This window comes from Apteryx mantelli, chromosome 25 (genome assembly GCF_036417845.1).
Source record: "Apteryx mantelli isolate bAptMan1 chromosome 25, bAptMan1.hap1, whole genome shotgun sequence".
Taxonomy (NCBI): domain Eukaryota; kingdom Metazoa; phylum Chordata; class Aves; order Apterygiformes; family Apterygidae; genus Apteryx; species Apteryx mantelli.
In genome coordinates, this window is record NC_090002.1 from 8894158 (window position 1) to 8916609 (window position 22452).

The window sequence follows — 22452 nt, forward strand, 5'->3', positions numbered from 1 at the left end:
TGGCAGCTTCTGGTTGCTAAGTGCATGAGTCTCTGGCTTGGATTGGTGCATCCGTTGTTATGGTGATGCTCCATGGACAAAATTAAGAGGAGCTGCTGCTGGATTCACCGATTTGCAATTGGCTTGCTGGTTGCCATGGTCAGCTGTATTTTGGCCAACTGTACTTTGTGGATGGTGACTTTATTTTGTGTGAGGCACGCAGCACATTGACTTCTGCAGTGATTTTTACTTTCTTTAGTTTCGGGGTGATTGGTCTTTAAAGGGAGTTAACGGGTTCATTTCTTGTGTGGGACAGGAGTAGACTGCAGTTCATCTGGGCTCAATTATGGATGTTGTCAGAGATTTGCGGTGTGACCTTGAGGTAACTCTCTTAGCACTGGGAATAAGCACCAGTCTGCATTAACAAGGATATCTGAACTTGTGTCCGTTTCTCCTACACCTCAGTTCACCTGTCTGTAAAATGGGAATAACAATATTCTTTTTGTCTCGCCCATTTGCATTCCTGGAGTCAGTGGAGTTGCAGATGCCCAACAGAGGTGTAACTTATGGGGGTGGCTCTTAGACGGGGTGACTTAGAGCAGTTACACCCCTTGTTAGCACCGTGCAGAGTGGCATGCACATGCTGAACCTTGTGCTGCAGTAGCAGCCACCCCCCAAACGACAGTAGTGTTTTCATTTGGCCTCTCCAGCACTCGGTAAAAGCAGATCCTGACATGTCAGACTGGGCCCTTTAACCTGGGGGCCATTCGCTAGTTTTCCTTGATTTAACAGCCAGCCTTTAAAGTAAAGCACTCTGGTCGCTGAAGTGCAGCACTGGTCTCTGGGCAGTGATTTCCACATGCCTGCGTGTGCACAAGAGAGAATTGTCCATGGGCAGGGGAGGGATTGAACGCATTTTCTTTCCGTGACTCGGTGCCTGCACTACTATTGAATGTCAGGGCAATGGGAAAGGGAATTGCTGCCTGGATGCAGTGACTGTAAAATATTCCCTGCGGACCTACACACAGCCGCTTGCCTTGGAGCAGGACACGTGCATGCCCACGTGAGTTTAGTAGTGGAGAAAACATGCCTATGGGCATCTGGGGATCAGGAGGGATCTGCAGCTCAGATGCTGCTCTGTGTGGCGGGGGAATGAGGCCAGAAGAGCTCCAGGAAGAAAACGAGTGAAATCCCCATGGAGCTGACCTGTGTTTCGTAGATGAGACAAGCACATTCATGTTGCTGTTTCTCTAATGCTCCTGTCTAGGTTGTACTTTCTGTATTTATTAGAATTGCCTGGACTTTAATGAGTAGTGAGAGGACCAGGTTGCAAATTGGAGCTCTGAACCTTTCTCTAGGCAGACAGTGATGCCTACTGGGTAAAGCACTGCTTGGCAGCCGTATCTTTCTTAACTGGGTCTTATTGGGTCTGGCGCTTCATTGCTTGGTCAGTTTTGGCACCTTAGCTCCATTCTGCTCCCTGCTAAGCACATCCAAACAGCTTCAGCTTTGGCTTTGACTCAACGCCTCTTGGCTTGGCAGCGGCGTAGGTGAGCTCCTGTCTCTCCGCAGGTCGCTGCACAGGGAATGTATAACTTGAGACAGGCGGGCAGGGCTGCCTCCAGTCTGGGGGCAGGTATTAAATGGGGGCTAAACAGCTTGTAACAAAAACTGCGTGTTCCAGAACGCACACTCCCCACCGAAGTCACCAAGGACAGGTTGCTCCTTTCCACTTGAATCCACCTGAAGACTGCTATTGCCTCTACTCAGCTTTTCACCCTCTAGGCTAAACAGCCTGAGCTCCCTCAGTCTCCTCCTAAGGCAGGTTTGCCGGCCCGCTGGCTGTTCGCACAGCTACTCTCGGCACTCTCCTTCCTCTCTGCTGATGCCGGGTGCCCGGGGCTGTGTCCCCGATGGGGCCTCAGCCCTGCAAGGGAGAGCAGGGGAGGATTTAACGTGTCTGGCTAGAAGCCACGTGGGGAACATGCATGGGGCAGAGGATAGTTTTACAGCACAGGCACTGCGCTGGCTCTAGCTCCATTAGCCCCATCCCCGGACAGGTTTGCACAAGGATAAGGTGTTCACACACTGCGCTTGCCCTCATGCTGGCTGTACCTCTGGGACCGGCTCCCTCAGCGCGGGACTGTACTCCCCTCCGCCCCGAGGCTGTGCTGACCCCTCCATGCCCCGTGCTTTCTCTGTCGCATCTCTGCAGAGGTGTTTGCTGACAGGGAGGGTTCTGGAGAGGAGCAGCCCTCGCAATCCCCTTGGGTCTTTGATTAAAATGCTACTCAGGATGCTGCAGCCTTCCCTGCTGCTCTTGGAAAATGCTCCAGTTTGCATGCTGCTTGCAGCCTACAAAACAGGGGTAACGTTTCCCTCTGGCCTAGCAGAGGGGCCCATCTCAGCAGCACTCGCTGATGTGTCTCGGGTGGCTCTTCAGCGGGGGCGAGGAGGGTGAGTGATGTTTTAGCTCGACAGCAGAAACAGGATTCCTTCTATAGAGCAGATGGATGTGTTCCTCTGTGGAAAAGGATGTCTGTCTGGTGGAAGCTGTGTAGGCAGCTACAGGGGTAGACTGTGTTTGTAACTCGTGAGGAGTCCTAGGACTGTGCCAATGGCATGACCAGATCAGAGCCATCATCCTTGCTTATGCACATCACAGCCCCCCTTTGGTATAGGATCCAGCCTGCCGTGCTGGTTCGGATAGAGACAGACACTAACATGCAGCTCTCTGTCTCTGCTTGCTTGTAGCCTTCTCTCTTTCACACCTCCCTCTTCTTTCCTCTCCGAAACAAATGCAAATGTGCAGCTGGGGTGAGATTCTCTCTGCAGGAAGGTGACTGCAGGCAGGCCCAGGGAGCAAGGCCTGTATCTTTAAGAGATGCAATTGCTATCAAAGGGAGAGCAGCTGTGGGCAGCATTCCAGCGCTCCCCTGACTGCACTGGGCAAGTGACATGCTAGGAACGGCATAACTGGAGGAGGAGGGCAGGGATCGGCTGAGCAAAGTATCCTCCAGCATGGGCTGAGGTGATCACAGTCTAGGACTTCTAAAGTCTCATAGTTTCCCAGCTAGATCCATCTTCTGCAAAATACTCCTGACTGCAATGAGCTCATTTTCACCCCAGATTTCCCCTGAAACTCCATGAGGCCGTGCGATTTCACTGTGACAATGCAAAAAGGAAAAAACAACCTCGCAAAACAGAATAATTTCAGAAAAACTTGCAGAAAAACAAGCATGTCTGTCTTCTGCTCAGCCATGAAGTTGGCTCTTTTGAAAAATGCCCTGCAGGCATTGCCTTGCAAATGCACTGCTCAGTGTTGCAGAGGCATCCGCTGGTGGGTGCCAAGTTCAACACTAGCGACCTCAGACCATGTTGCCCTTCACAGAGCACACATTAAGGGACAGTTTGCTTTGGGCTATTATTGGTGGGACGGACGCAGCCCCATTACACCGTGTAGAGTCTAGTTAATGCTGTGTTAGAGTCTGCCTGGGAGATGTACTGTGTGCTTGACCCACATGCTGGTGAACACCTATCACGCCGTGCAATGTGGCTCCTTTCCCTTTGTGTCTGTGAATGCACAGGGATCTCTCCTCTTCCCTGGCTGTGCCAGCTGGGTGCTTTGCCTCGCCCCATCCTCCTCTCACAGTCATCCCCGTCAGGATTATAGCGATCCCTTCCTGGTGTGGTGATTATTGTAATTTATGTTTATGAGGAATGTTATGCACCAACAAGCAGCTTGTGCAACATAGCCGCTAAGCTTGTGTCTCTGTCCACTAATTGCTTGTAACACTTGCTTCTTTCCCCTTGCACATCGCCTGTTTCTCTTACAGAGCTGGTTTCTTTGTCAGTCCTCGGTTCTGGGGCTTGCTCCCCCTACTTAGACATAGCTTTTGCTGGAGTTATCCTCTGCTTTCTGTATTAAAATGGGCTTATAGTGCCAGGTGAGCGGCACCAGAGGCTGATGTCAGAGCTGTGGTATGGAGCGAGATGCAGCAGTTGTTATGCTGAGGGCTGCACTGCGCTGGGAACTGCGCATAAATGTTTGAGACTTCTCTCCCCCCGAAGCCATCTCCGCTCTAAATAGATGAGACAGATGAAGGTGGAAGTCAGAAGTATGCCAGAGCCCTGCTGGACCGCTGGGCTAAGGAAAACGTGCCAGTTCCTGCAGCCAGTGGCATAAAGGGAACGTGATGGCTAATGTCACACAGAGCTGCCTCTGCTTTTCCAGCCCTCATGACCAGGTACTCATTGACCAGGGGTTAAGGGAGGGCAGCCTTTCCCAGGAGCTGAGAGCTGGCCTTCACGCCTTGCCTCTGGATCTGTGGCCTTTGCTGCTCCTCCCCTGCCCCGCAGAGCAAAGGATGCCGATCCCCGGGTTGCAGGCGGGGTGGTGGGACGCAGGCAGCTTGTGCAGTGTCGCAGAGGACTGGATCGTACCCTGCTGCAGAGTTTGCATCAGTCCCCGGCTGGGTACTGCGCCCCGACTCCCACATCTGCTTGTGGAGGGGCAGTTGCAGTTCAAAGCCTGTTCAGCCCTGGGTGCTCCGACTAGTCTTACACTCACGTGCTCACCAAGTGAGCTGACTGGAGAGCTGGTGTCAAATGTTTTACCCCCCGCACAGAGTGGGTGAGTGTTGCTAAGGGCTTCAGGTCTTGGCTGGGTGTTGCTATAGGCAGGGTTGAAGTGAACAAACAAAATGGAGCTTTGAACAGCCTGGCAGAACATCCCTTTCCTCCACGGGGTGCTCAGTTTTTATGCTTTTGCAATGCCATCTGTGAACCAGGTCCCTGTTCCTCAAAGTGTCTTTCAGCAAACTTGATGATTCTAATATAAGAAATGAGAGTCAGCAAGTTTTCCAAGACTCCCACGTCTGAAAAGGAAAAGGGAAAGAGGAGTTTTGTGAGCAGCAGAGCTAAGGAAGCCCACATTTGTGTCTTCTGGATAGTCTTTGTGTGGATTCTCAGATGTCTGGCAGGGAGTTCATCCTACATGCTTTCCTGCAATAGGATTTCCTCCTAGCGAGCTTCTGCCCTGCGTCGTTGTCCTCACCAGCTCTGCTGTGTCCTCTGGGTTCCCGCTCCCCTTTCCCTGTGTGGATGGATTTTGTCCCTTCCCTGCACAGCTGTCCTGCTGCCATCCCTCTGCCTTCCCCAGGCACATTCAACCTTTTGCACATCCCTCAGATTTGGGCAGAGCATCCCATTAATTACAAAAACTCCACTGACAGGATGGTCTGTAGAGGGAGGGTGAGGATTAACGTAGCTGTGGGTATAAGAAATTAATTAGTTTCAACAGATGATGTTGGCACCTCCAGTCAGCCTGATTTATTTCCATGGTTGGTCTATTCTTGGCAAACCGAGAACGTTTCGCTAAATACAAGGCAATAAATAGTTGCAGCGGAAGGCGAAGCTGCTGCTAAACACATAACCCTGCTGGAGTGGCGGAGGCCAAAATTCCCGAGGCTGCCCAACGGCAGCCCACGCCTTGGCGCTTCCCGCGGGCTGGGGAAGACGGAGCCATCGCCACCCGCAGCCTGGGATCAGGCAGCGACTTTCTGCTGAGGCTGCCGGGTCCCGTGCGTGCCCTGCTGCGGGCGGGCACGGAACCGAGCGCTGCCCGCGTTCGCGGGCGTCCGCCAAGAGCCTCAAGGACGAGTAGGAAGAGCTGCAGGAGGGAACTCCCCTGACCTCTCCGAGCGTGTGTGTGTGTGTGTGTGTGTGTTTGTGTGCGTGCAGCTTCCCAGCCTGCAGAGGAGCTCGGCGCAGTGTGAGCAGGGCCGGCTCCAGCCCGCAGCAGCTCCCGGCCCATCCCAGCACATCCCCGGGCCAGCTGTGAGGGCGGCGGGGCCGAGCGGGGCTCGTTTCCCCGCGGCTGCGCTGGGGAGGAGCCAGCACGGCACGGAGTGAGCTCCCGGCACCGCTCCGGCTCCAGCACCGGCACCGCTCCAAACCTGCTCCGGCACTGCTCCAGCACTGCTCCGGCTCTAGCACTGGGACCTCTCCAGCCTCAGCACCGCTCCAAACGGGCTCCGGCACCGCTCCGACACGGACACCGCTCCAGACCTGCCCCGGCATCAACCCCACACCCCTGCGGGAAGAGCTGCCCCCGTCTCTCTCCGGGACCCAGCTGGGCACAGCGGCGCAGCCGCGGCAGGAAGGAGGAAGGAGGCTGAGCTGCCCCTGCGGCCGGTAAGTGCCCGGTGTAAACAGAGCAAAGGTGCAGCAGGGAGGGGGCCCGGGCAGGGCTGCCCCCTGCTGCCTGCAGCAGCCTTTTGGCAGGGGCTGTCGCTCCCTTTGGAAGGGCAGGGGGAAGGTTTTGGGACTGTTTGTGCACAAAGTATTCGGGGAGGGAACAGAAGAAGTTGGAGATCTGGTGAGGGAGGGTATTGGTGACAATCAGGTTTATACAAAGTGCAGCAAGAATTTATACCGGTCTCTTCCCCGGTGGATGAGATCCCTGTGAGTGTTTCAGTGGAACCATCCTAAACGCGATTTAGGCAGCCTTATACCACCACCCTTCTGTCTCTGTTGACTTGTCCAACATGTGCCGTTTGCTGCACACCTCTGGTGTGGGTCCCTCTGTGCAGGAAGCCGGGAGGCTGAGGAGGAGGAGGACACTCCTGTCTCCAGTATGAAAGTTTCCAGGGCTGCTCGCTGGGGAGATGACACCAGGGCGCCTGTCTGGCGTGTTCCCCTGCTCAGGCAGGAGCCTCTGCTGGCTGGCTGGCAGCATGGCATTCTCCTTGCGCTGCACTTCTTGTGGCTGTTGGTATCAGCTGCATCTTTCCAGCATGCCTGTTGCTCTGACAAGTTCCTAGGGGTGTGGAGAACTTGCCCCCAGAATGCCTGTTCCCGTCCTCCCAGGCAAAAGAGCCTGTTGAGAGCTCGTCTCCCTGCCATGCCAGCACTGGCTCCTGTGCCAGTTGCACTTCAACAAACTGGCTCTTCTTGGCACAAAAACAAACTGGAATGAGCATGCAGGCTGGTGGGCACAATGGTGGCATTAACTCTGAAAGGGAGGAAGCATCAGGGTCAGGCCTGGGGCTGCTGGCATTGGGCTTTTTGTGCTTTGCAGCAGCCAAATGAGCGGTGTGACATATGTACACCCTGGGGGTTGGAGAAAGGACCTAAAGGGGAAGGGTAGCACTTTGAATAAGCAGCAGGCAGAAAGTTCATTTCTCTGGATGAGTTCTGTGAAAAGGTGAAATCCCATTTTCCTTGCAGGAAGAGGGCACTCATTTCCTTCTCAGTGGCACTGGGCTGCAGGTAGGAGCTGCAACATGTGGTAAATGCAAACTGAGTCTTGTCCCCCAGCCTCATGGGGCTGTGACAGGGTTTCTGAGTCACCCCTTTTGTGGAGTGGTCATCAAAAATGTCTGAAAAGACAATCCTGAAATCCCGATTCCTTTGATACAAACACCAGACCAGCGTTGATGGTAATTGATCAGTTACTGTTGGTTGTGGCGACTGCCACTTAGCTCTCAAAGTGCATTTATAGTCTAGAACATCCTTTCCTCCCCAGAGGAAATACCAGCACGTCCTATTGATCAATAGGATGTGACGTGTCCAAGAGCCTGAAGCAAAGGAGTAGAGGCAGGAACGGAAGGTGGGAACCTGCTTCACCAGCTGAAGCAGCTTCGTCTGTGTGTGTATGCATGTGTCCCCTTTGCTCTGATTTTTAGACCCTTTTTCGCTGTTGTACCAGACAACTTCTGTGCCGGTTTTGATGCCTGTTCTCCAGGCAGGAGCACGTCCCTTTAATGGGAGGTTTTGCAGATTTCACAGATTTGTTTCCGGGAGCCCAGACTCATGCACAAAAAAGCATGGGTGCCATGTCAGGGGGAGGGTCAGGGTGAATTAATAAGTCAATAGTGGAATGACCTCCCCAGCAGTGGCAGGGAGTTCCTGCTCTCTTATTCTGCTTGGAAAAGAGAGGAAATGTTGTGGCTAAAGAACAGGATTGTAGAGATCGGACTCTGTTCCTGGCCTTGCCACTGATTCTCTCTCTGACCTTGGGCCAGTTACTGCATCCCCATGTCTGAGTTTCCCCATCTGTTAACACTTGGCCTTGCATTGCTCGCGGAGGTTTGCTCACTGAGATCTATAGAGCATTGGGATGCTGGCAGAGATAGGCGTGGAAGCACTAAAATATTTGTTTCAATGCTGTGAAGGCCCCTTTCACTGAACAAGCGCTCTTTGTCGGTCCCCTGAATGGATCCTTCGCTGGCAAGTCTGTGACAAAGAATGAAGCAATGGCGTCACATATTCATGCCTTACAGGTGACTGAAATACAGCAGGCATGTGCCGTGCTGCTTTTTACTGGCTTGCGACCTGTTTTAATACAGCAGCAATAGCAATAAATGCACGTGAAATGCAGTAGCAAAAGATTTATTTAGCGCACCTAGGCACGGACTAGGGTAGAGCCCTGCTGTGCCAGGAGCGTGGGTGCGATAGGGACAGTTTTTGCCTTCTGTTGCTGACACTGTAAGTAGGCAAGATAGATGAAGGCAGCCTCACTTTGCATATGGGAAAGTGAAGAGACAAAATGACTTGCTGAAGGTATTATAGGGAGCCTGTGACAGAGCAGGGTATTGAATTCTGATCTCTCAATTCTCTCTGTTGTATCTACTGCTAAATACATTTATTTATGCACATTAGACACCCGTGGACTGTGCTTGCTTAACAGATGTCATGTATGTATTAAAATATCTACGTTACCGTTTCCACTGAGACCATCCCCCTCTTCTGGCCTTCTGGAGAGAAATGAATGTTTGGTCATTCATTGTAAACCCTGAAACATTCCTCTGGCTTCCTTACAGACCTGAGGTTTGGGCCAGGAGGTCTGAGAATCTCCAGAAAACCTGGGACACATGTTTGGAGTCATGTCCAAATAATAGTAAGAGTTTCCAGGAGGATTTATACTCAGCAATAGCCTCCCAAATTCTTGTTCCACACGCAGGGAAATTGAGGCAAAGTTAAAGCAGCTTGTCCAAGGCGCAGGCAGCAGGACGGGGGGTCCTGGCTCCTTGGCCAGCTACAGAGTTCAGAAAGAGATCCAAATGCAGCTTGGAGGGAGCTTCACTCAAGATAATTAGTGTACTGGAGCCCTGAAAGGTCTGCTCTACCCCAGCACAGTGGTGTGGTCTCAGTCTGCGTCTCTACAGATTGGAGGGGGAAAAAAAAGAGTCTCTATTTAAAAAGACCCTTTAGCTGTTTTCAACAAACTGTCCGTGCAGAGGTTTGGCCTGCTGGATTTGCTTTCTCGTTCTTCTCCAAATTAACTTGCTTCTGCTGTTTGTAAAGGGAAAACAGAGAGCTGAATGCAACCTGTTGATTAATGTAGATGTTCAAGCCCAGATTACAATCTGGATGATTAACTTTGCAGAGTCGATCTGTAATCAGGTGCATCATCTCTTGCTCTCTCTTTCTATTTCTAATCAAGGTTTCTTTTCAGGTAGCATTTTGCCTGCAGGCAGTGTTGCTCATCTGCTGCTGGTTTGCTCAGTCACTCACAATCTTAGCCCGTATCTTTGTGTATCTTTGTCTAGCCAGCCTGGCTAGAATAGAAGCTGCTGTGAAATTTTTTTCAAGCCACGGAGCAGAGCAAGCAAGTTCTCTGAGGTGGTTGGGGTTCATCTGTGCTTCTGACACTGCTACAGTCTCTTGTCTCTCCTGTTCTTTCTTTGCCCCTCTCCTCTCTTGTGGTTTATTCTTGCTGTATCTCCAATCGCAACTTGAAATCAGTATTCTCTTGCCTTCTGGGTTTCCTTGCTGCTTTTACGGATGAGCTCCAAGCCACCACAGTTAAGGCTAGATCTTGCAGAAGGGCTCAGAGCTCTGCATCCCCACTGGGAAATGTCCACAGACAGATCTCCATCACAGCATGCCTGCCCACTGGGCTGAATTTTGCTGAAAATCTGACTGTTTCTTTTAGTACCTGAGCAGCAGCTGAGCTCTTGTTAAAATTCTCACTCATGTGCTGAATGCATAATGACCCACGGTTTCGAGTGTAGCCAGGACTTGCAGGAATGCAGTTCATAAAGTGGAAGGATGCTCCAGGCTTTGGGGCGGTTGCCTCGGAGAGCTGGGTTCGGATGCCTGCAGCAGCCCTTCTGTTTCTGCTTGTGGTCTTCACCGAATCATCTGCCTTTCTGCACCTCCGTCTCACATCAGGTACCGTCCCTCCACACCGGGTGCTGGGAGGATGAATACGTCTAAAAGTGCTCACACTGTGGAACTGTGGGAGGTTTGACCTGCTACAGGTTTTTTCTGAGATGGGTGCTCATTGCTTTCTGGGAATTGGGTCTCCCAGAGAAGCTCAGGTGGAGACATTTCAGAGCATCCATAGCAAAAATAATACATTTTTTTGAGCAGCGGGTTTCTGACATAGTGTGGTCAGTGGCTGGTGCTAGTCACCTCTGCCCAGCGTTGCGGGAACACATGGTATCATCAGAGCTAGCTGTTACCGCTTGTGATGTGCAGAGGAGGAAGTGAAGAGGATGGCGTGGCGCTGGGCTGGCTGCCCTTCCACAAATACGTGGGGAAGGGAAAGTGCGCAGCTTCTGCGGCTGCCTGAAAGGAAGGGCATTGCCAATAATGGTGCGTTCAATCCAATTATTTTGATAATTTTTAGTTTTGTTTAATTATGTTAATTACACCCAAACATTTAACCCTCACAACACCCCTGAGCTAGTAATATCGTTTTCATTTATCAAATGGGGAAACTGAGGCAGGGAGCATATTCCTGGTGTTATCAAGGTCCTGCCACTGACAGCAATGGATCTCAAAGCCGAGGTCTAATACTCCCTCCAATATGTGCTGTTTTGTGCTGGCCTGTAGCTAACAGCCTGTCTCTTGCTGTGGTCTGGGAAGCTCTTCAAGAGGGGCAGTTAAGTGACATGGATTTTATTTGTCTTTTGGGCACCCTTTCAGTTTTCGCTCATGATCTGTCATGCAGTGATGTTTTTATTACTGAAGGCTGCTAGATGAACACTCCCCCCCCCCCTCGCTTTCTTCCCAAACTCTGAAACACTCAGCTGACACTTTTAAAATAACCTGTATTTCCCCAGCCAGAGGCTTTGGAGTGGGGCAAGGGGCTGGATTTGACCAGTTACCTGAGCACTGCTGCTGTTTTGATGACTTTTTAACTGAATTGCTAAATTAAAGAGATGAGACTGTTGAAGCTGATCATAAACACTGCGGCCTCTGAACAAATCAAAATGTGCCTTTTTGGGAAGCAGAAACGTTCCAAGCGTTCCATTTGTTTCTGTTATTTCTCTATTTTGATTTAAATAGTTTGTTTTTACTCAGTCTAGTTAATTATCTGGTAAATGTTAATATGCTGGTCACTCAGGGGCTGTGATTCATGATCCCAGTCACATGTAGCGGTGAAACCCTCCACTATTGCTTCTCCTCCCACCCACTTCTCCCCAGCGCTGCCCACTCTTTTAAAGCCGTATGTTTTATTAGTTGCCAAATCTGACAAGGTTTATGAACTGGAGGGTTAACTCTGCATTTGTGTACAAGCACACATGTATAGAACGATATGTGTAATTTCTTTGTATTCCTGCATGGAACATCACCTGGAGCTTGGTTTTATGCCTTCCAGCATGACTGGAGTTGTTTAATGGAAAGGCCTCTTTGATTGTCATCGTGTGCACTGAGCCTGTGCTGAAGCAAATGCTGCTGATCTGTAGACTCCCGGCGATGCAGCCAGGTACTTACAGGGATTTTTTTGTGTTGTAGATTTTAGAAGTCTGTTTTGAAGGGATTTTTATGGTAATAGCAGCTGAGGAGATCTCTTTTCACCCACAAAATATGTCTTCCTGTTGCACCTGCCAATGTCAGTAATTAACTTCACTTTCTGCCAGATGCTCAAGTGATGTAAATCAGCATTGCTCCACTGAATTCAGACCTACTCCAGCTCAAGACGTGGCACTTCTCTCACCAGTCAAGGCTGTGAATGTCACAATTCCTGTCTAGTTTCGTAGAAGGATCTTTTCTGTAGCTAACGTGTACTTGTATCATCTGTGCTGCCACTCAGAAAACACAGAGCTGGAAACTATCCACTCCTTTTTGGAGTACCAACATTATCAGTGACCTGGTGGAGAGCGTACTTTAGAAATTCAGGCAGGATTTGGTCCCAGCACAGTAGATCTGGGCAGTGGTGATCTGTACATGACGGACCAAACAAGGAAATGGTGCTCAGTTGTGGTTTGTAGGTGCAATCCAAGGCCAGATCTCCTGGACTCTTTCATCGCTTTGCCACTGACTTGCTATTTGACCTTGAGTGAGTCCCATCCCATCTTTGTACTTCTGCTTTCCCCGTTTCTGCGCTGGGGATAATAGCCAGATTCACAGCTAGGCTGAGGTACAGCTAGTACTAGTGAAATGCTTGGCTATCCTTGAATGAGCAGTAGTCATAGATGGATGAAGGACTGTTACTGTGTTATTGTAGGCATAATAACCTTTACTGGCATCTGTTCTTCATGCCTCAAATTCAATCAGTGATTGAGGTGCAAGGGGGAAGCAGTAAGGAAAGTCTGCGCTCAGCCTAAAGCATATATTGCTCCTTCTGTTGCAGAAATTCCCGCAGGTGGTCAGCCTGTAATTATTAACTAATTACTGCACAATAATCACTGTGCCACATGGTACAGGAAGTATATGCAGTTGGGAACAAACCTGTATCTCTCAAATCCTGGCCTGTTCTTATCTGTCCTTTGTATTTTGCCCGTCGTGATGGTATCTGCCTTACAGCCCTGCCTGTCAGGCTCTCGGAAGGGACGTAAGTCGGCCTGTGGCTGGGTACCTCTATGTGCAGTTTGTTTTTAATGTTTGCAATTAGGAGACTGAAGGCCAGTGTTAGTCCAGAGCAGGGAACAGCTGCATCCTGGGCTGTGGCTGTAAGGAAGACCTCTTCTGCAGTCCTGCCAACGTTTCCCTGTCCTGCTTGAAGACCACATCTAGGGGAGAGCCTTTGCAGTCCTCATGATCTGCCCCTACAATAAAGGCATTGATGTAATGTGTTTAGTGAGCATGACACTGGCCAGAGGAGGTAAATTAGCAGCCCTGGAGACTGAAGGCCTCTGTTTATCCCAAGAGCAGGTTCGGCACGGACAGGAGCTGCTCTGCCAGCAGTGCCGCACCAGAGTGCCGCAGGCGTGGACCTCCCTCCTCCATGCGGGACACAAAGGATTCGGTCCCTGTGGCCCACTCGGGACAGTCCCTGTGCTGAGCAGAGCTGCCTGTGGGTCCGAGTCCAGTCGGACCCAGAGGGACCATGCAGGGTCTACAGCACACGGCTTTCAAAAGCCTTGGACAGAGCTGTCTTCGGGGCTCTGCAGTGCCTTAATCCATCAGCTGGCAGAGACCTGGCATATTTTCTTTTTAGAGGAAGAGCTAGATCCTGAACTCCTGCCCAGCGCAGAGGAAACTTCTGCAGGGCCAAGTCTCACTGTAGGCTTTTGTGGTCAAAACAAAAAACCTCTAAGGGATTCTTCAGACTGCCCTGGTCAGAAGAACCGAAAGGTTTGTTTTTCCGCCTGTTTGGTTTTTGATACAAGACAGAAAACTTCTCTGAGGTGGGTCTAAGGCAGGGGATGATAGCCAGTCAGGGTCATCACAAGCTTTTTAGAAAGACTTCGACAGAATAAAGAGATTCTGCCCATGCTGTGCCTGTAGCCAAAAGGAGATGGAGACAGGGCCGACCAAAGCTTCAGGAATGGGAGTCTGAGCCCTGTGGGTGTTCCTAAGACCAGGTGCCTCGGAGCGATTTCAGCTCTTTAGGAGAGTCTTGGAAAGGCTGCGAATGGTCTGGTGGACACCTGAGCCAGCCTCCATAGTACCCGGGTTTTAGTCAGGAATTTGCAGACACAGTTTGCAATGTAAATTGGTATGTTTGGGAGAGGAGAAGGAGAGTAGCAGCATTACTTGATTGGGGGTCAGAGGAGGATGCAGAATTAGGAGTTTTAGTGGTTTTTTTGATCATACGCAGGGACTGTTTTGTCTCCTCCAAAGACAGTTCTAAATGCAAACAGTGCCTCTGTGTCCCAATACTGCGCTCTCCATCAGGTGAGCCACCCCAGCACCACTTACACATCCCTCCTTTCCAGCATGATCCTCCAGCTTTTATCAATAAATCTCAAAGCCCCTGGAAGTAGCAGTGGCAGTGGGGAGCTTTCTTGGCACTCTTGTTGCCCTGCCTCTAGAGAGCCGTGGTGGGATGTACCGAGGTGGCTGCACGTTCGATTTACTCTCTCGAATTCCTCTCAGCCCCCAGTTGCAGCTATGCAGTGATGGCAACAGGCGTTTTCTCAGTGCAGGAGGTGTAGAGAAAAGGTCCAGCTGAGTCATTTTAATTCCATGAAAACATGACATAGTATCTAGAGAGAAGGTGTGTTTTTATAAATTAACATTAGCAGTGTGTTCTACTTAAGTACATAATCCCTTCCAATCCCTTCTTATTAATGATTAATTGTGCAACTAATCACTATGATAGCAGTGTTGCAAGTCCAGTTAGTTGCAACGTGTACAAGCAACTTTACCAGTGTTAAACCAGATAACAACTTGGTGCGGTGGTTAGAAGGGGGCACCTCAGGTCTGCTGCTGCTTTGTTGTGTGAACGTAGGCCAACTCTCTCGTCTCTTTGGATCTCGGGATTATAATCCTCGCTTATGTCAAGCATTTCCTGTGAAGCATAGAGCTTATATCTGCTTGCGAGACAGGAGAGGAATAGAATTGAATACACCCAAGTGAACTTTAAACAGTCTTAACTCAAAGTGGTCCTCTTCCATCTCACTTTCTGAGCTTTCAGTCTCCTTGACTCCTATGACCTGTCACTGAAAACCGTACGGATGTGTTTTGATTTTTGGGGAGTTAAATTTGAAATCGTTTCATGACGTGCTTCTGATGTCTTTACAAAACGGCAGTGGATTGCAGGCCACAGGTTAACAAGTGTTGCAGCCTGGCACCTCTCTCTTCCTGGCAGTCTCCAAGGTCTGGAGAGCCTAACCATGTGTTTTCCGGTAAGAGATCTCCTTCCCTCCCTCTCTTCCACTCTGTTTATCTTAATGTTCGACTGTTTTCTCCCCCAGTTTCCAAGGCTCATGCAGAAATGCATCTAACTTGTCAAGGACACCAGAGCTGTGGGCAGTTGTGTGGGAGACTGAACCAGTCTGCAGTGAGAATTGTGATAGTTTCTAAAGCAGGAGGAGGTGGCTTGGGAGTGAAAAAGGAAGGAAGGGAGAGGAAAAATGAGATGAAAAAAAAAAAAAGAAAAAGAAATCTGCCTGTATTTTAAGAGACCATCCAATGCACTTGCTTTGACTGTCTTGCTCATTACTGACATTGCTGCTTTCAGGACACTGAGTGGAAGGCTGGGGCTTGGCTTGGAGAAACAGATGTTATTTACAGTTTAACAAGGAACAAGGTTTATCTAAACAGCGTGTGCTTGCCGAGTTCCCAGATACGCATGAAATGTTGCCCTCCATAGGGAAGTGAGCAGAGGTTTGCAGGCACTGAGGCATGCTTAATCTGTTTATACATGTTTCATCTGGGATACCTCTCTTCGGTATCCAGACATATCCATGTTTGGTTTAACATGAAAATGTTGTTGTAATGCTTGTGTTAAGCTGCTGTGGGCTAAAGATATTGGAGAGGAGGTTTTTCAGGCAGCACAGAGGAATGGTCAGGGATCCCCAGCTGCATGTGCTGCTCTCAGAGGGACAGAGGTTTTCTGGGAAGCAGCACCTTGCTGGGTTTGGGATCCCGGAGAGCATCGCGCCGTCACCGGGACTGGGCTGGGCGCGTGGGCAGTCCCGCAGCCGCCTCTGAGCGTTCCTGTGTGTACAGGCAATGGCGCTGCTAATGCAAGATGCCTGATAAACAGCCTCCTGGGCACAACAGGTACGCGACAGACACGGGCAGGACTGTCTTATCCGCTAGCACATCTGAATCCTGGCCGGCCTGGGGGAGGCAGGGAGCCGCGTCTCCATCTCAGACAAGCCTTCTGTCTTTGTGCTCTCCCCACCTCTTTTTAGGGAAGCTGGTGGAGGAGGCAAGACAGTTATTGAAGTTTTTTTTGTAATATGGGCACAAGTCCAACCTGTTTGGCAACCCCCAGACCTCGGGCATGTGGAGCTGACACACATCTGGGGGAGCCCCTTGTCTAATGTCGGTTGTTCTAGTCAAATCTTAAGTGGAGCTGGACTATTTGAGTGTCTGCTTCATTTGCTTTCACTAGTTGTTCCCCAAGACATTTGCTGCTGTAAAAATCTCTTTTGGTGTTTTTCTGCGTTATTTCTTCACCGCATGTGTCCAGACAATGTCTGGTTTTCACTGTGGTGCTCAGCCCCTGGCTCTTTGCAAAGTGGAAATGCTTCATGCACAGAAATAAGGAGTGTAGTGTTATTGGTGGCTGTATCAGAGCTGAGATCTGAGAAGCCAGAAAAGAAATGCTCAGGGACACTTGGCTCTCTTCACTGGACAGGGAAAAGCTTTAAGGTTGAAGGGAAGAATGGGGAGAGAGCACAGGGGAATCAGACAGGAAAGCAGGTAAAATTGTTATGTATAGGAGCAGCTTTAGGAGTTTGCAGCAGCAGGGCACAAATCGTGCGTCCCCCCAAGGCAGGCAAAGTGCTGTCAGCTCTGCAGCGATGGTGAGGGTGCGCTGGCAGAGGGCAAGGGAGAACGGTCCCTGGAGGCTGTTTATGCTGATGCAATAGTGTCTCGAAACAGCCTGGCATCCAGGTAGCAGAGCAGAGCTCTTGCCAAGTGTGCTGCTTCAAAACTGCAGCCTTATCACACTGGGATTCCTGGCAGCCGCCTTTCGATTCAGGAGGGTGAAGACTTGAGCAGTTCTTTCCTTAATCTGGAGAGCGAGATGTGGGCCCTGGATCCAGGAAACAAAGAGAGACAGGTCCTACCAATGAGGCCTCCTGGATTCTAGCTTTATCCAAACATACTGATCCCACTGCTGCAGCAGGTACTCTTGGATGGAAGTCCCAGTTTCACTGCTGCTGCCTGAACTTTTGGTAACACCTGAATGGTGTTTTGTTCCCAAAAGGGGACATTCCCCCTTCCTTGCAAAGGCAGTGTGGCTTGAGGGAAGGCATCCACGCTCGGGGTTGGGAGGGCCCCGTGTTCCCGCTAGCTCAGCCTTCGTGTTACTCTGCAAATCACAGCAAGTCATTTGGCTTCCACGGTGCTGCTCGCCTGCACGTCTAACCCCCGGCTGGAGCTCTAAGCACCGCTGCTGTAGCAGTGATAAGGAATTGTCCAGGCGAAAAGAACTGCAGAATTACTGTTCCCATCACAGGGGAGATGGGGATACCAAAAGTAATTACAGTTCATGCTGTGCTTTGAAATCCTTGGGTTCCTCAAGCGTTGTCTTGTTATTTTCTCTCCCTGTGTGGCTGCGTTTCCCTCACATCTGAGAGAGAAATACGTACATGCATGTGCGCAAAGCCCTGCAAGGATGGGTGCACAATTGGTTTAAGATTAAATACTGGATTAGCGCAATCCTTGGCAAGGAAGTAGAATCACAATGTTTGCTCATTACCCTACTATCATGTGACTATTTCAGAGCTTTAAATAAAACAGATTTGAAACCCTGCTGCAAAGTTTTATGTGCCTGATGCTAAGCAGTGGTACTGCTGCTCCAGAGCACAGTCCTGGGGAGAAACCTAGTCAGTAGCTGGTATTGTAAACTCTGCTGGAGTGGGGAGAAATAGGTCAGGAACACCGTCGTCTTTCATTCATTTCCTTTCCTGTTGCTACAGAAAGATCTGTCTGAGTGCAGCAGGGGGCTGGTTTTTTTAGCGGTGTTGGCTCCAAGGAGGCCCAGCTCCTGGATATGAGCTGAGAGCTTGCTGAGTGTTAATCCTGTACGAAACTGTTTGCACAGAGTCTCTCCAGCTCCTTCTCCAATTTCCAGGGCTGGGTGGAGAAGAAAGTGGTGTTTTACGTCACTGCCACGAGGTGCTTATGGCCTGACCCCATGGGGGCTGAATGGCACAGAAATTCAGGTACTTACAGCAAGTTGCAGAACATAACTGGCAGACGTCTCAGCCCTTTTGTAAGCGCAGTTTATCAAGGTAGAGCAAGACGAGTTGGACTCTGTGCATTTCTACTCTCCTTGAAAATGCATGGCAAAGAGCCGAGCTCTTAATTGCTTTGAGTGCTTGTGGTAGTGGTGCTTCTTACAAATGTTGTGGTTCTGTTTATATTAAAACCGTTTTTCTGTTTTTCCCAGGAAATGAGGTCCTGGCAAGATCCTTTGATTCCATGGTCCCTCTTTTAAGACTTTTCCTGAGAATCTGTCCTTCATTTCTTCTCTTCATGTCCTCGTTGGGTGCTGGTTGCCGTTGCACTTCTTTTCCGTGTACCAGAGGTAGCTGCATTTAACAAATTCCGTGCGACTATCAGGTGTACAGCACGTAATTTCTGTTTCTTTAAATATGCTCTCCAGGAGTGCTTTTAGAAAGGGGACCTGGGCAGCAGGACTATGTGATCCCTCTGCACAGCTGCCTCAGCAGAGCTGGGGCTGTGCACATCGGCTGATACCATGCAGCTAAGCCATGATTGCAGCCCTGTGCTGCATTTCAAAGCTGACTCCTGTATCTGTCTTCTGCGTTGCAGTTGAAGTGACTTACTCCAGGTCCTCTTTATCGCTGGGGAAACTGAATACAGAGCCCCTTCCACCGGTACCTTCCTTTCAGCCTTGTTCTCACGTTCATGCCCAGAGAGAGGCCTCCATGCGCTCCTGCAGCTGTACACCCATTAGATGCAGGAGGGGTCCTGAGGTCTCTCACCCACACTCAGCCTCCCATGGAAGGGTCACTGAAGGAAAACGCCAGTGTTTTCTGTTAAAAGACAGAGGGAGATAACTTCCCCTGGCTCCTGACCACTGCAGCAAAAGTGAATCCTGGCTTCCCGCGAGCGCTCGTCTGCGCTGCAATTGCTGAGCAGCTTATAAGCTTGCGGCTCGGGGAGCTCTGTGTGGGCTGGGGGAGAATGAAAGCTCTAATTAAAAAAAAAAAGCAGTTAAGCAGGCAGGCCCCATGTACCACATGCTGTGTGAGGCTTTGGTGGCAGTGTTGCACAGCTTCATCCACCAGGATGGAGCTGCAGGTGTGGGGGGGACATTGCTGGCGGAGAGGCTCAGTGGGGCTCTCTCTCTCCTGTGCCAAGGATCTTCTCCCGTAATGTGGATCCTCCTTCCCATCTAGCAATAAAGGAAGGGCAGGTGCTGACAGCCTCAGCCACAGGTTAAACACTCCTGGGAAAGATGATAAGAGGCTTTGTGTTACTGAGAGTGACTTTTTCTTTGGGAACTGGTACCGGGCATCCTCTTTTGCTGTCTCTCAGCCACCTGGGAATGCTGGCTGCTGGCCATTGGGGATGACAATATGTGGTTTGTCTGGGGTGTCTTTTATTCAGCAGGATCCATAAACGCTTTCTAGTCTGTGCTTATATATTCAGAAGCCTCTGTCAACTTTTGGGGCATGGCGTGCCTGCCAGAAAACAAGGAGGCAATGCTGGGAGAAGGCAGCTGCAGAGGAAGGTGGAAGTATTGAGCGTGTCAGGATGGAAATGCAGGAGCTGCAGTTTGCACAGGGCGTCATGTTTCCAAGAGGTTTGTGAAGAGCAGGCTAGCGTCACATCTAGGTCACTGGGACATTAGAGGAAGAACCAATTTGCCCGGGATGCAGTTTGTATTGTGTTAGTTAATTATCAGTCAGTAATTGGTTGAGTGTCATAAAAGACAAGGACCAGACTGGCTTTTGCTGGAAATGTTCCTCTTTGGCAATTACTCTTGTTGATATTACAGTAGCTACTCACTGTGTTAAGGGCTTGACATACACAGAGTGAGATGCTTGTTGTGAGGGACTCGAGCACTGTGTAGTAAAAGGATGAAAGGAGAAAAGGAGTCATGGAAAAGGGGAGATAGTTGCTAACGTCATGCAGCAGATCAGCAGCACCTCCAGGAACATACCTGAGCTGTAAAGTGCTGCTGCCCTGGCAATCGCAGTATGACTCCTCTTCACTCCCAAGTGTCACATTAGAGCCTGGGTCTCCTAGGTCTTGGTCCACCACCTCCAGCTGAGCTAGTCAGTGCTGCCATCATGGTGAATGCTGACAGTGGGATGTGAAGACTGAACTCCTGAGTGCCAGCAAATTAAACCTCAATAACTTAGCTCCCAGAACAAAATGAATATTGCTTTGAGACAGAGATGCCCTCTTCTAAATGCAGTTGCCTTGGGCTCTAGGGGAGAAAGTCGTGCACTTTTGCTGAGACTCTTGTTTCTTACTAGTTGCCTTGCGGATCCAGTCCACAGCTCATGCAAATCAGCAGTGCATGATCAGTTGGCGCAGGGAATCCGCTGATTTACACAGATGGCAAATCTAGCCCGTTAATCCACTGATGATAAAGAGCGTACCATAGAAACACTGCCACAACCACCTTCAGGGCGGCTCAGCAAGAATCCTAGAGCAGCAGACAACACAGGCATTGAGCTCCCACCGGCCCCGGGTGTGTGACTGGGTTGTCTGTAGTGGACAAACTGGTTGTTAGCAATCTGTTGTTGAGCCAGCCAAACAGTGGACACTTTTCTCAGGTTAGCTCCAGCTGAAGAATAAGTGCCTAGTGTTTTGTGCTTGCTGGAATAATGGCTGTCGTTTCGATGCCTTCCTCGGAGCTGCCCTGAGCTCACCAAGAGCTGGGAAGAGAGGAGCCAAGTGAGAACTGCTGACTGCACCGCACAGGGCTGCCGGCCGTACAGAAAGGCAAAATACACAAAGGCAGAACAAACCTCCTTTGTGCGCTCCTGTTACTGGGCTCATTGTCAGGACTTGGACAAATGAGCGTAGAACTGCTTATCTAGCGAAACAGCTTTCCTTCCCACTCTTACCCGTGCACCAAGTACAGGTTATAATGTCTCCAAAAGCTGGGTCTGCGGGAGGTTTTCCGTAGCATTCACCCTTCCTGGGCTAACTTTGGGTCTCAGAGATTGGTATGTGCTCCGTGTAGCATGTGCTTTGCCTGCATCTTTGTTGATTCTCCCACCAACTTACCACATCCACAATCCTGATGGTACAAATGAGGGAAGCTGCTGCACAGAAGAGAAGGATGGAAACCTTGTTATGTTGGGTGCTGCACATCCCACAGACCAGGCTTCTGCCTGCAAGACTCTCACAACCAAGGAAGAGGCAAACAAAGTGGAAGGGAGGAAGGAAGCATTGGCATCCTTGATTTATGTCTGGGAAACGGAGACACGCCAAGAGAGTCGGAGATGGAATGGAAGCCAGTCTTACTCATTTGCTACAGGATCATTTTTCCTCCCAAGCCTTGCCTGAATTGCAGGCATGAGAAGAAAGGGCGGTAAACTATCAGCTACCAGAATCACACTCTTGGTGCACTGCTTTTATGGTAGTCGTGGAAGCCAGTACAGGAGGAAAAAAACTCGCAATGTGAAGATGGACTGATGCTCTGGAGACCCAAAGTTTCAAGCATATGATCACTCAGTCGCTGCTCTTGGATGAAGGTCTTGCTGTTTGCTACAGGACTCCTGTAGATTAATAGGAATTGACTGTACTCCCTTCTCTGCGCAGTCACGACCTCCTGGCAGGGGTTTTGCTCCGTGTGGGAGTGAAATGTCGGGCCCCCTGAATAGCAGAGCTCAGTGGTAGGAAGCATATGTACAGGGAAGAGAGCTGGCCTTGCTCTCTCCCCTCGTTGCTCACCTTTTCGGGAGAGTAACTGCTGCAAACAGCTGCACAGAAAATGGAGACAGGTCTCCCACGGGGCTGTGCAGGGCTGTGCTCGCCAGAGCGCGCGCGCTGGTTACTAGCGCCTGCCCTGCGGACAGGGGGGAGCTGGGAAGGGGCTGGAGCCCATGGTGATGGCCCTCGTAACTGGGACGGGAGGCTCTGGTGAGTTGGCATCTTCTCCATTGCCAGTGGGCTTTCGTGACAGCTGGTTCTCCTCCCTTTCTCCGAGATTCCCACATGCCTCTGTGAACGCTGCCTGGGGTCCCTTTGCATTGCTTAGCATCAAGAAGCATGTGTAGGTCACCCAAACTCCCTCTGGTTAATGAAGTCTCTGTACCCGTGTCTGGCCAGCCATGCCCCTTCCCTTTCCCAGCTGCGCAGCACACTTGGCCCCGTGCGCCCTGCGCAGGGAGCCAGGTTTTTCCCAAAGCTCATCGTCCCTCTTTCGCTCCTCACAGCAGCTCCAATTGCTGGACTGTGTCAGTCGCCCATCCCGAAGGCTGAACTCTCGTTTCCAGTATGCAGCCCTGGGCTCTGCAGAGCAATGCCAGTCCTCTTGCTGCTGCTCAGAGCTGCCTCCGTCCAGCTAATCCATCTAGGTGCTTAGACCCCGCTTGCCATTGCAGCATCTGGGGCTGGGGCTGGGGCTTCCTTTTGAATGCTGGGCAAAATGGATCTGCTCGTTTTGTCTGCTCTGTC

General features: G+C 50.5%; 1 protein-coding gene across 1 annotated transcript in view; it reads left to right on the forward strand.

Moving 5' to 3' along the window:
• The first annotated feature begins 6098 nt into the window (after window positions 1–6098).
• CDK18 (cyclin dependent kinase 18) overlaps window positions 6099–22452 on the forward strand; it is a 41750-nt gene continuing 25396 nt past the window's right edge. The window contains exon 1 of the mRNA XM_013942770.2: window positions 6099–6174. The gene's annotated coding sequence lies outside the window, so the exon portion shown is untranslated. The remainder of the gene's footprint in view (window positions 6175–22452) is intronic.